The sequence below is a fragment of the Pinus tabuliformis genome, chromosome 1_1 (assembly GCF_031772625.1).
Source record: "Pinus tabuliformis cultivar Carrire ecotype Pingquan chromosome 1_1, CPIR1, whole genome shotgun sequence".
Classification (NCBI taxonomy): domain Eukaryota; kingdom Viridiplantae; phylum Streptophyta; class Pinopsida; order Pinales; family Pinaceae; genus Pinus; species Pinus tabuliformis.
This window is the reverse complement of record NC_142297.1, coordinates 745932467-745943603: the sequence shown is the minus strand read 5'-3', so window position 1 is coordinate 745943603 and position 11137 is coordinate 745932467.

The window sequence follows — 11137 nt, the reverse complement described above, 5'->3', positions numbered from 1 at the left end:
CTGAACCTTGGGTCCAAATTTCAGAACTTTTTGCGCGATATTTGTGGAGATATGATCTGAGGACGTTGGCCTTTTTGCAGTCTCCTGAATTACATTCAAAACAGGTGACCTGGGAAAAATTGTCATAACTTTCTCTCTATGGATCGGATTGAAATTTTGTAAGAAGGTACAGAAAGGGAACGAAATGTAGTTTATTGTATGCATCGTTTAGATCGAGAGGTCGAAACAGTGACTCGTGGCACATCGTACAAGTTTGCTCTACTGAAGTAGTCTATAATCAAGTCACTGTGGGAGATTTCGCATAACTCTTCCTTGGAGAATCCAATTTGGGTCAAACTTGTGGCATTGGAAAGAGGACACAGAGGGCTACTGTAGGTCACAAATTCAGAACTAGATGATCAAAAAGTACAGAGATACATCAGAGTTAATATCGAGCTCCTACAAAGTGAAAAAAGGTGTGTAGATTATCTTAAACTTTTGCTTAAGCTTGGTTTGAAAATTTATTTTGAAGGAATTCAAAGGGCATAATAGAGCATTATTATCGGTAACTGATGCCCTGAGGAAAGAAAATGTAAACACCTAGTAAGGAACCTGAAAGTTCTAGCATGACTCATGAAGAAGAAGAAGAAATGCTATATGATATATCAAAATTACAAGAACAAGTGCAACGAGTGTCACTCGCACAAAAAGCAACAAAATCTAAAATGGATGGTTTAAGGAAAGATGTAGAAGCTAAGATGGATGGTTTAAAGAAAGGTGTAGAAGCTAAGATGTATGGCATGGAAGCTAAGGTGAATGGCATGGACGCTAAAATTGATGGCATGGATGATAAGATGGAAGAATTGAAGATAAATATGAATAAGTTGCTACAAGAAATGGTCACTAAGGGTGAAAAGGTACTAAAGGAAACTCATAGTGAGAACAAAAGAAATGTTAATCATGATTCCATAGACTCTAATGTTGGATCAAAGACTCACCATGTTCCAAAAATCGATATGAGGAAGTTTAATGGCAAGGATCCCGCCACATGGATATTACAGATGGAGCATGTTAGGACTCCACTATGTACCATTTTTGCTATATATTTTGACATCACTTTACTCTTAAAACCATGAACCTCAATGTCTTTTTCATTCACTTTATCCCAAGGTATATAGAAACCTCTTCTTTATTATATGGTTAATCTGTCTTACATTTAATTCCACAATACTCTTATATTTTATCATTTATTGAAGTGCATTGTTGCTAACATAAGCCAAAGATCGCAGATATGTATATGCCTTGGTGGGAATGAGCGACCGTTGCTGAAACAGCTGACTCCGTTGCTGAAACAGCTGACTCCGTTGCTGAAACAGCTAACTCAGTTGCTGAAACAGCCGTCAAGCACGCAAATCCCGTTATGCGTAATTTGCGATTCTGGAAGAACTTTTTGTGCAATAGTAGCAACAGCCTGAAGATACGGTTACCTGGATCATCCTGAAGATAGCACTTCTGTTGTCTCGGTTGTAACAGTATCTCTTTTAAGAACAGAATAGCCCTGTTTTGGAAACGGAATCGAGATACTCACTCTCATGTAAATTGTAAATGATGTCTCCTCTTTAAAAGGAGGAGACATCATCATTAGAGGGGGATTGAATTGTGAGTCACAGAACAGTATTGTGTGAGAACAGGAGCTAGTCTCCTTTTGTAATGTATCAGTTACTTTGACAGATGAATAAAAACTTCTTTTGAGCGTTCCAATTTAATTCTTTCTCCTGGGGAATCTTGTGAGAAGGAAAGGGCCCGCCTTCCTCACAAGATTCACCCCTTTGGTTCCTGTAGTTTGTTTATTTCTTTATGTGTTTGCACTTTCCTTAATTCTGTTGCTGAAACACTAGTTACATGGTTTGCAATACTCTGTTTCTTAGCGCTACACGTATTGAATGCACGAGTGTATGATGTTGAGAGCATGTGCTGAAGATCCCTGTATAAAGGGATAGGGTCTTGCTCCCATTGATTGCTTTCCTTTGCCTGCAGTGTGATTAGAAACAAGAGGACATGTGCTGAAGGTTCCTGTTCCTGGGAATAGGGTCTTGATCTCTTGAAGTTACTTTTCTTACAGTGTGATTAGTGCCAGGCAGCAGGTGCTGAAGTTCCTCACCAGGGAATAGGGTCTTGTTCCTGCTATGGTTGAATGATTTCTTTTCTTGTAGATTGATTTTCCTTTGCTGTAACAGAGAATTCGTTTCTGCTGTAATTTAATTAACTTCAGCTTTAATTAAGTAGAGTGTGAATTGATAGATTGATGAATTTAACAGATGTGTGTCTTTCTTTCACTACAACATTGATCCCGCTTTTGAAATTGAGCACATCCAGTGTGCCATTACCTTTGAAATAAAAAGACCTTCTCGGGTTGACAATTTATGTGGAGCTCGAATTGTGAAAACAATTAGAGCGACCAACATTTTGGCGCCGTTGCCGGGGAAGGTAATTATAGATTTCAAAAGCATTCATTTTTTCCTTTTAATGTGCAGATTGTATGAGAGGACGAGGAAACCAGAAGAAAAATAACCGCACAGGTGGCAAGGGCTGGGGAGGACGAAAAACGTTTATTGACGAGATTGTATCGAAGGCTGAATCATCACAAAGATTAAGTTCTCGGAAATCAAAATTTCAGCGTTCTCCTCAGTCAGATTACAGAACAGAGGAAGTTGTGGGTCCTGAAAATACAGAAGAACCAGAAGCCAGTGCTGAAGAGTCAGAAGGAAGTATTAGCAGATCAGTAGAACACATTGAGGAAATAGTAGAAAGCGTTGGATGACCGGTAGAAAACATTGAAGAACCAATAGAGGATTCTGACGATCGAGAAAGTGCAGTAGGAGGTCCAACAATGGAAGATAACAATGATGCATTCCTCTTTGGAGGAGGACGTGCAGGTCCTGAAGAAGAAAGAAGGGATGAAAATTCCCTTTCTACCTTGGGATTTCCCATCAGTGATCTTCCTGCAGGAACAATGAAAAATATCCCATTGTATGCCCTACCTAAGTTTCATGGTTTATCCACTGAGGATCCTGACGAGTTTCTTTTTGAATTTGATATTTTATGCAGAAGTTATGATTATGTTACTAATGCTCAAAAGTTGAAACTGTTTCCAGCCACCTTAAAAGGGAATGCTTTAAGGTGGTTCATGAGCCTTGGAAGTCAGGTAATCACAACATGGGAGCAAATGAAACAAAAATTTCTGCTTAAATATCAAGACTACTGCCAGACGAGAGAGAAGAAGGATGAACTATTCAATATGGCACAAAAATCGGATGAAAGTCTGGAGGATTACATAGAAAGGCTGCAATACAACATACAAAGATCCGATCACCCGGACATAAGTAAGGAAATTCGTAAAACAATATTACTTAGAGGTTTAAGGGATGATTGTTTAAATATGTTAAATATGCTTGCTAAGGGAGATATATCCAAAGAATCATATGATGAGATTTGTGAACTTGCTAAAAGGTGCTCTAGGGGAGCTGCAAGAAACAGAATAAGGGATTCCACCTATTCAAGGGTACAGAAATCAGCCAATGGAGGAGCAACAAGAGCAGAAATAGGTAATCTACTTGAAGAATTTAAAACCGAAATGTTAAGTTCTTTTGCTTCGCAGATTGACACTTTGCAGGTTAAGAAGAAGCAGGCCGAAGCAGAAGCAACTCTGGCTGTCTTCTGCCCGAAATGTAGAGACAAGCATCCACTAAGGGAATGCCCAAGAGATAAAGTACCAGTTTGCACCCTTTGTGAGAAAGATCATGAGACAGAACAGTGTCCATCTCTACCAGGAATAAAAGCAGCGTTGCAGCCAACGGAAGAAGAAGCTGAGGCAGTTTACCTGCTAACTCAAAGAAGACAATGGCAACCTAAAGGGCAAGGTATGAACTCTGGTATTCCATTTAATCGTTGGAACAATTATTCTGCTTTTGGCCAAACAAGTTACCCCCCCTTCAACCAAATGCAATACCCACTTTTCAATCAAATGAATTTCCCACCCATGCAAATGCAAAACCCTCCCTTTGTTGACCCTTCAATGTGGACTCCTTGGCCTCCACAGCAACCACCTCCTTTCAACCCTTGGAACCCAAATTGGAATAGTCAATCACTTCCATACCCAAACCAAATGCCTCAACCATCTGAAAGTCCTCATGACATTCCAGAGATTCCTCATGAAGAACAACAGGAAGAAATTCCGCATTCTCCAGTTGGCCCAACCCCGAACTCGCCTCATTTAGCAGAGCCAACTGCCTCCACTATTCCTGTCCCTAGTGACGATTCTCTAACACCCCCTTCTTCACCCATTAAGAAAAAGAAGAAAACCTCAGCAGTCGCAGGCTCCAGACCACGGACAAGGTCCACATCTCAAATCTTTACCCCTCCGGAAAACCCTGTCCCCAGAAAAAAGCCCTCCCTTTCAAAGAAAAGGAAGGGCAGCAATTTTGCTACCTTCCTATCAAAAAGAAAAAGGAAAACGACTGTTGAGACGAAATCCACCTCCATTTTCCCTGACCCTGCCACTATTCTATTAAAATCTTTATCCTCATTCCAAACTTCCCAACCCGGCTCGTCCGAAGGCACTGCCACACAAGAACCAGCGCCCCGGGATAATATGACATTGTTTATAGGTCAAGAAGTGACTGCTCCACAAGAACCAGTCACTAGCCCAGTGACTCAAACACAAGAACCAGTCACTAAGGCACAAGAACACACCAAGCAGGATGATAGTGGGAAATGCCCAGTGACTGAAACACAAGAACCAGCCATTGGAGCACAAGAATCCATTCCTAGCCCGGTGGATGAAACATAAGAACCACCCACTGTGGTGCAAGAACCAGCTACTACCGAGCATCAACAAAATATTCCAACAGAGCCAATCAGCACACAAGGTCCACATACTATGACATCTCTACTGGAGGAAAATGAGTTCCTGAAGTCTGAATTAGAAGCTTACAAAACTGAATTAACCATGGCTCGGGAGGCTTTTGAAAGAGAACTCAATCTCCATACATTAGCACACGTAGCCTCAATGCAAAATAGGGAGCCATGTATGGAATATATGTGCAAGGAGTGTGGCAGCATTTATCAGGGTGCAGGATACAGAGTAGTTAAGATTCAGCTCCCTGAAGCATCTACGACAGGTGGAATAAAAGAGGAATGCCCTACTGCTCCACAAGAACCAGTAGGACCCTCTATAAAGCAAGAAGAAGAAGTCAAACCACAGATATCCCATCCTTTGCAGGCGGATGCAGCCATCCCGACAGAAGAAACGATGCCCCAACACATTCCTTCTGATGCAGCCATCCCGACAGAAGAAACAATGCCCCAACGCATTACCTCTGAGGCAGCCATCCAGACAGAGGAAACAGTGCCCCAACCCACTACTTCTGCCAAAAAGACACAGACTCTGCCATGGGACCCATTGGAACAAATGAACAGATGGAAGAAGCAATATGCTGAAGAACAAGATATAATATTACGACAGCATAAGTTGCAATGGCAGAACCATGCATATGCTAACTGGGATAGCTGGGAACAAATACTGCAAGAGCACAGGGAATATAAGAAGGAAGCCAGACAGTCTAAGGCACGGATAGCCTTGATGTTTTCATTAGTGCGGAAATTGATGGTTACACGTAAACCCTCTGTAAATTACTCTCTCTTTCTTACTGAACGATTAGTTTATTTTCAATTAAAAGCAATAGCAAATGGCAGACCACATGAGTTAATGACTTCAGAGAAATTTGTTGAGACCTTTAAGGAGGCCCCTGAAAGTGACCAGCATCTGTTGTGCGAACTCTACCTTCATAATGAGGCCATTCCTGAAGATAGGAGAGTTAATCTCATTCCAATTGCAGGCGATATACAAATTAGGGCATTTGCTTCATTTTTGTCTAATCAGCTCACTTGGCAGACTGCGTTCACTGCAAGCAGTCATAATGAGGAGAATAAACTCCTGTGGATTAGACCAGAGCCTGTAGGCCCGGCCATGTTTATAGCACAGTATTATGAATTCTTGCAGAAGCCAGGAATGAACGAGCACATACAGCAATTACAGGCTTCAATCCTTTTTAAGTGTCAAGAGCACATTAGAATGAAGGGTCCTGCTGCATTGAAGGCCAATGATATCTTTTGGCAGCAGTCATGTAAGGAAAGACAGGATTATCATCCTTTTAACCCGCTCAATCTTCAAGCTGCATTATCCAGGGTCCCTAAGTACATTGATTGCATTCAACATTGTGGAGCAAACTGGATTGGGTATCATTTCCGTTTTCCAATTTTATGGCTGCCTTCAGACAAATATCAATGTCATTATCAGTTGACTGACAGAGAGGAAGCCTCGGCATGGCAACAGTTGCAGACCAACAGCGGATTCCGAGCTCCTACAGATGCCACCTTCTCCAGCTACTGCTTGAGTAATTTGCATGCTCAGTCCCAGTACTCAGACTCTGATTCAGACGAGGGGTTGCCTGAGGACATGCAACATTTTTAGCTGGGGGGGATGTTAGGACTCCACTATGTACCATTTTTGCTATATATTTTGACATCACTTTACTCTTAAAACCATGAACCTCAATGTCTTTTTCATTCACTTTATCCCAAGGTATATAGAAACCTCTTCTTTATTATATGGTTAATCTGTCTTACATTTAATTCCACAATACTCTTATATTTTATCATTTATTGAAGTGCATTGTTGCTAACATAAGCCAAAGATCGCAGATATGTATATGCCTTGGTGGGAATGAGCGACCGTTGCTGAAACAGCTGACTCCGTTGCTGAAACAGCTGACTCTGTTGCTGAAACAACTAACTCAGTTGCTGAAACAGCCGTCAAGCACGCAAATCCCGTTATGCGTAATTTGTGATTCTGGAAGAACTTTTTGTGCAATAGTAGCAACAGCCTGAAGATACGGTTACCTGGATCATCCTGAAGATAGCACTTCTGTTGTCTCGGTTGTAACAGTATCTCTTTTAAGAACAGAATAGCCCTGTTTTGGAAACGGAATCGAGATACTCACTCTCATGTAAATTGTAAATGATGTCTCCTCTTTAAAAGGAGGAGACATCATCATTAGAGGGGGATTGAATTGTGAGTCACATAACAGTATTGTGTGAGAACAGGAGCTAGTCTCCTTTTATAATGTATCAGTTACTTTGACAGATGAATAAAAACTTCTTTTGAGCGTTCCAATTTAATTCTTTCTCCTGGGGAATCTTGTGAGAAGGAAAGGGCCCGCCTTCCTCACAAGATTCACCCCTTTGGTTCCTGTAGTTTGTTTATTTCTTTATGTGTTTGCACTTTCCTTAATTCTGTTGCTGAAACACTAGTTACATGGCTTGCAATACTCTGTTTCTTAGCGCTACACGTATTGAATGCACGAGTGTATGATGTTGAGAGCATGTGCTGAAGATCCCTGTATAAAGGGATAGGGTCTTGCTCCCATTGATTGCTTTCCTTTGCCTGCAGTGTGATTAGAAACAAGAGGACATGTGCTGAAGGTTCCTGTTCCTGGGAATAGGGTCTTGATCTCTTGAAGTTACTTTTCTTACAGTGTGATTAGTGCCAGGCAGCAGGTGCTGAAGTTCCTCACCAGGGAATAGGGTCCTGTTCCTGCTATGGTTGAATGATTTCTTTTCTTGTAGATTGATTTTCCTTTGCTGTAACAGAGAATTCGTTTCTGCTGTAATTTAATTAACTTCAGCTTTAATTAAGTAGAGTGTGAATTGATAGATTGATGAATTTAACAGATGTGTGTCTTTCTTTCACTACAACATTGATCCCGCTTTTGAAATTGAGCACATCCAGTGCGCCATTACCTTTGAAATAAAAAGACCTTCTCGGGTTGACAATTTATGTGGAGCTCGAATTGTGAAAACAATTAGAGCGACCAACAGAGAAATTATTCGATCTCAATAATGTGCAAAACACACAAAAGGTACGTATGGAAACATTATATTTGGAACCAAATCAGTTTGTATGGTATCAATGGCTTTGCTCTCGTAAACAATTTATCACTTGGGCAATTTTTACGGAAGAATTGATAGCACATTATGAGGATACAAAAAGCAACACTTTTTTTAGCCAATTGATAAGTCTCAAACAAAAGGGTTCAATAATGGAGCACATTGAGGAGTTCCAAAAATTGAACATAAGGGTAAAAGATATTCCAGAGGAGCATAGGATTGATGTGTTCATAGGGTCTTTAAAGGATAATATCCAACATGATGTTCGCCTTTGGGAACCTGATTCATTAGAGAAGGCATTCAGGTTAGCAAGAAAAATGGAAAGCAAAATTATGGCAACCAGGAAGCATACCACTCACAACTATAAAGACGGAAGTGTTGTTGCCCCTAGTCTTCTACCACCTATAAGGTTGACACCACAACAATTGGAAGAAAAAAGAGCAAAAGGGCTTTGTTACAGTTGTGATAGCAAATACACTAAAGGTCATAAGTGTGCTGAGAAGAAATTATTCTACATAGATTGTGAAGAGGAAGAAGAAAAGGAGCAAGAAAGGTCAAAAGAAGAGGATATACTCCAGGAACAAAGCCTAGATGAAGAACAAATAAATCCAACCATATCTTGTAATGCATTGGCAGGAATTACCACTCCTCAAACCATCAAGATAGAAGGACAAATCAAGAAGAAAAAGGTAATAGTGTTGATTGATTCAGGAAGCACCCACAATTTTATTCATTGTAAGGTAGCAAAAGAATTGAATTGCTTCCTATATCCAGCACCAGAGTGTCAAGTGATGATTGCAAATGGAGGAACAATAAATTGCTCTGGAAAGTGCCATAATATCAAGCTATCCATGGGAGAATATGTATTGACTAGCCCAATGCTTTCCATTCCAATGGGAGGTGCTGATGTTGTACTAGGAGTCCAATGGCTACAATCCTTGGGTACAATAGCTTTTAATTTTCAAGAACTTTTCATCAAATTTTCTATGGAAGGAAAGGAAGTTGAATTAAGGGGTATTGCAGGGAAACCAGGAAAGATAATCAGCTCTAATGGTATGACAAAGCTTCTAAAAAAGGAGAAAAGAGGTGTAATTGCACAATTATGTTCGCTAGATGTTTCCACATCGGAATCATCTATTTCTCCAGATCTCCAAAAAGTCCTGGACAATCATTCCAAGGTATTTGAGACTCCAAAGGTCTCCCACCTATGCGTGATCATGATCATGCTATTCATCTGATTCCAGGAAGTGTTCCTCCAAACATCAGGCCGTACAGATATCCCTATGTCCAAAAGAGTGAAATTGAACGTATGGTTGCAGAAATGCTAGAGGCTGGTATAATTCAACTGAGTCAAAGTTCTTTCTCTGCTCCAGTAGTATTGGTGCACAAGAAGGATGGATCATGGCGCATGTGTCCAGATTATAGGGAGCTCAACAAGCTCACTATTAAAGATAAGTTCCCCATTCCTGTCATTGATGAATTACTGGATGAATTGCATGGATCAATTTACTTCACCAAGTTGGATCTTCGTTCAGGATATCATCAAATCAGAATGAAGATTGAAGACATTCCGAAAATAGCATTTAGAACTCATGAGGGTCATTATGAATTTTTGGTCATGCCTTTTGGCCTTACAAATGCACCTTCAACATTTCAAGGTTTGATGAATTCAATTTTCAAACCATTCCTTAGAAAATTTGTGTTAGTATTTTTTGATGATATACTAATCTACAGCAAGTCTTGGAAGGATCATGTTGAACATGTTGACAGGGTGCTACAACTATTGGAGGAGAAACAATTATATGCAAAAAGATCCAAATGTTTCTTTGGAGTCCAAGAGGTGGAATATCTGGGTCATATTGTATCTCATGAAGGAGTTAAGGTAGACCCTAGCAAAATTAAAGCCATTAAGGAATGGAAAATCCCCACATCCATAAAGCATCTGCGAGGATTTCTTGGGTTGACAGGGTATTATCGCAAGTTTGTTAAGAATTATGGGAGAATAGCAGCACCTCTAACAACATTATTGAAGAAAGATGCATTTTCATGGACTCCAGAAGCAACAAAGGCCTTTGAACATCTTAAAGAGGCAATGTGCCAAGCACCGGTCTTAGCTACACCGGACTTCACAAAAACCTTTATTGTGGAATGTGATGCTTCAGGAAATGGAATTGGTGTTGTTCTAATGCAAGATGAAAGACCCATTGCTTTTGAAAGTCATCCAATCAAGGGAAAGTTTTTAAGCAAAGCTATTTATGAGAAGGAAATGTTGGCAATACTCCATGCACTTAAGAAATGGCGACTCTACCTAATGGGAAGACACTTCAAGGTAAAAACGGATCATGATAGCCTTAAATACTTTTTAGAACAAAGATTATCCTCTGAAGAGCAACAAAAGTGGGTCACAAAGATGTTGGGTTATGACTTTGAAATCATCTACAAAAAAGGGAAGCAAAATGTGGTGGCAGATGCACTCTCAAGAAAGGATGAGGATGTGGAAGCATTGTTGTGCAACATTTCTATTATCCAACCAGATTGGATAAACGAAGCAAGGGAGGAATGGAAGAATGACGAAGAAGTGTGGGCACTTATTCAAAAGTTACAACAAGATTCCAGTACGTCTGATACATTTAGCTGGCAAAATGATTCATTATGGTACAAAGATCGCTTATACCTCTGTAAGAATTCCCAGCTAAAACAAAATATTCTTATGGAATTGCACACTTCTCCCTTAGGAGGGCACTCAGGATTTTTAAAAACTTACCACAGGGTTAAGAAGGAATTTTTTTGGGATGGCCTTAAATCAGATATTCAAAAGTTTGTGGCGGAATGTTTGGTTTGCCAACAAAATAAAGTTGAAACAATTAAGACACCAGGTCTATTACAACCTTTATCCATTCCAAGCCAACGTTGGGAGGAGGTTTCAATGGATTTTCATCACAGTTTACCCAAGTCTGAGGGAAAGAGTGTCATCATGGTGGTAGTTGACAGACTTACCAAGTATGCACACTTTTGTGCATTATCACATCCATTTAAAGCCAGTGTAGTTTCTACTGCATTTATGGAAACAATTCAAAAGCTACATGGAAACCCAAAGATTATTGTAAGTGACAGAGATCCCATTTTCACTGGAAATTTTTGGACAGAATTA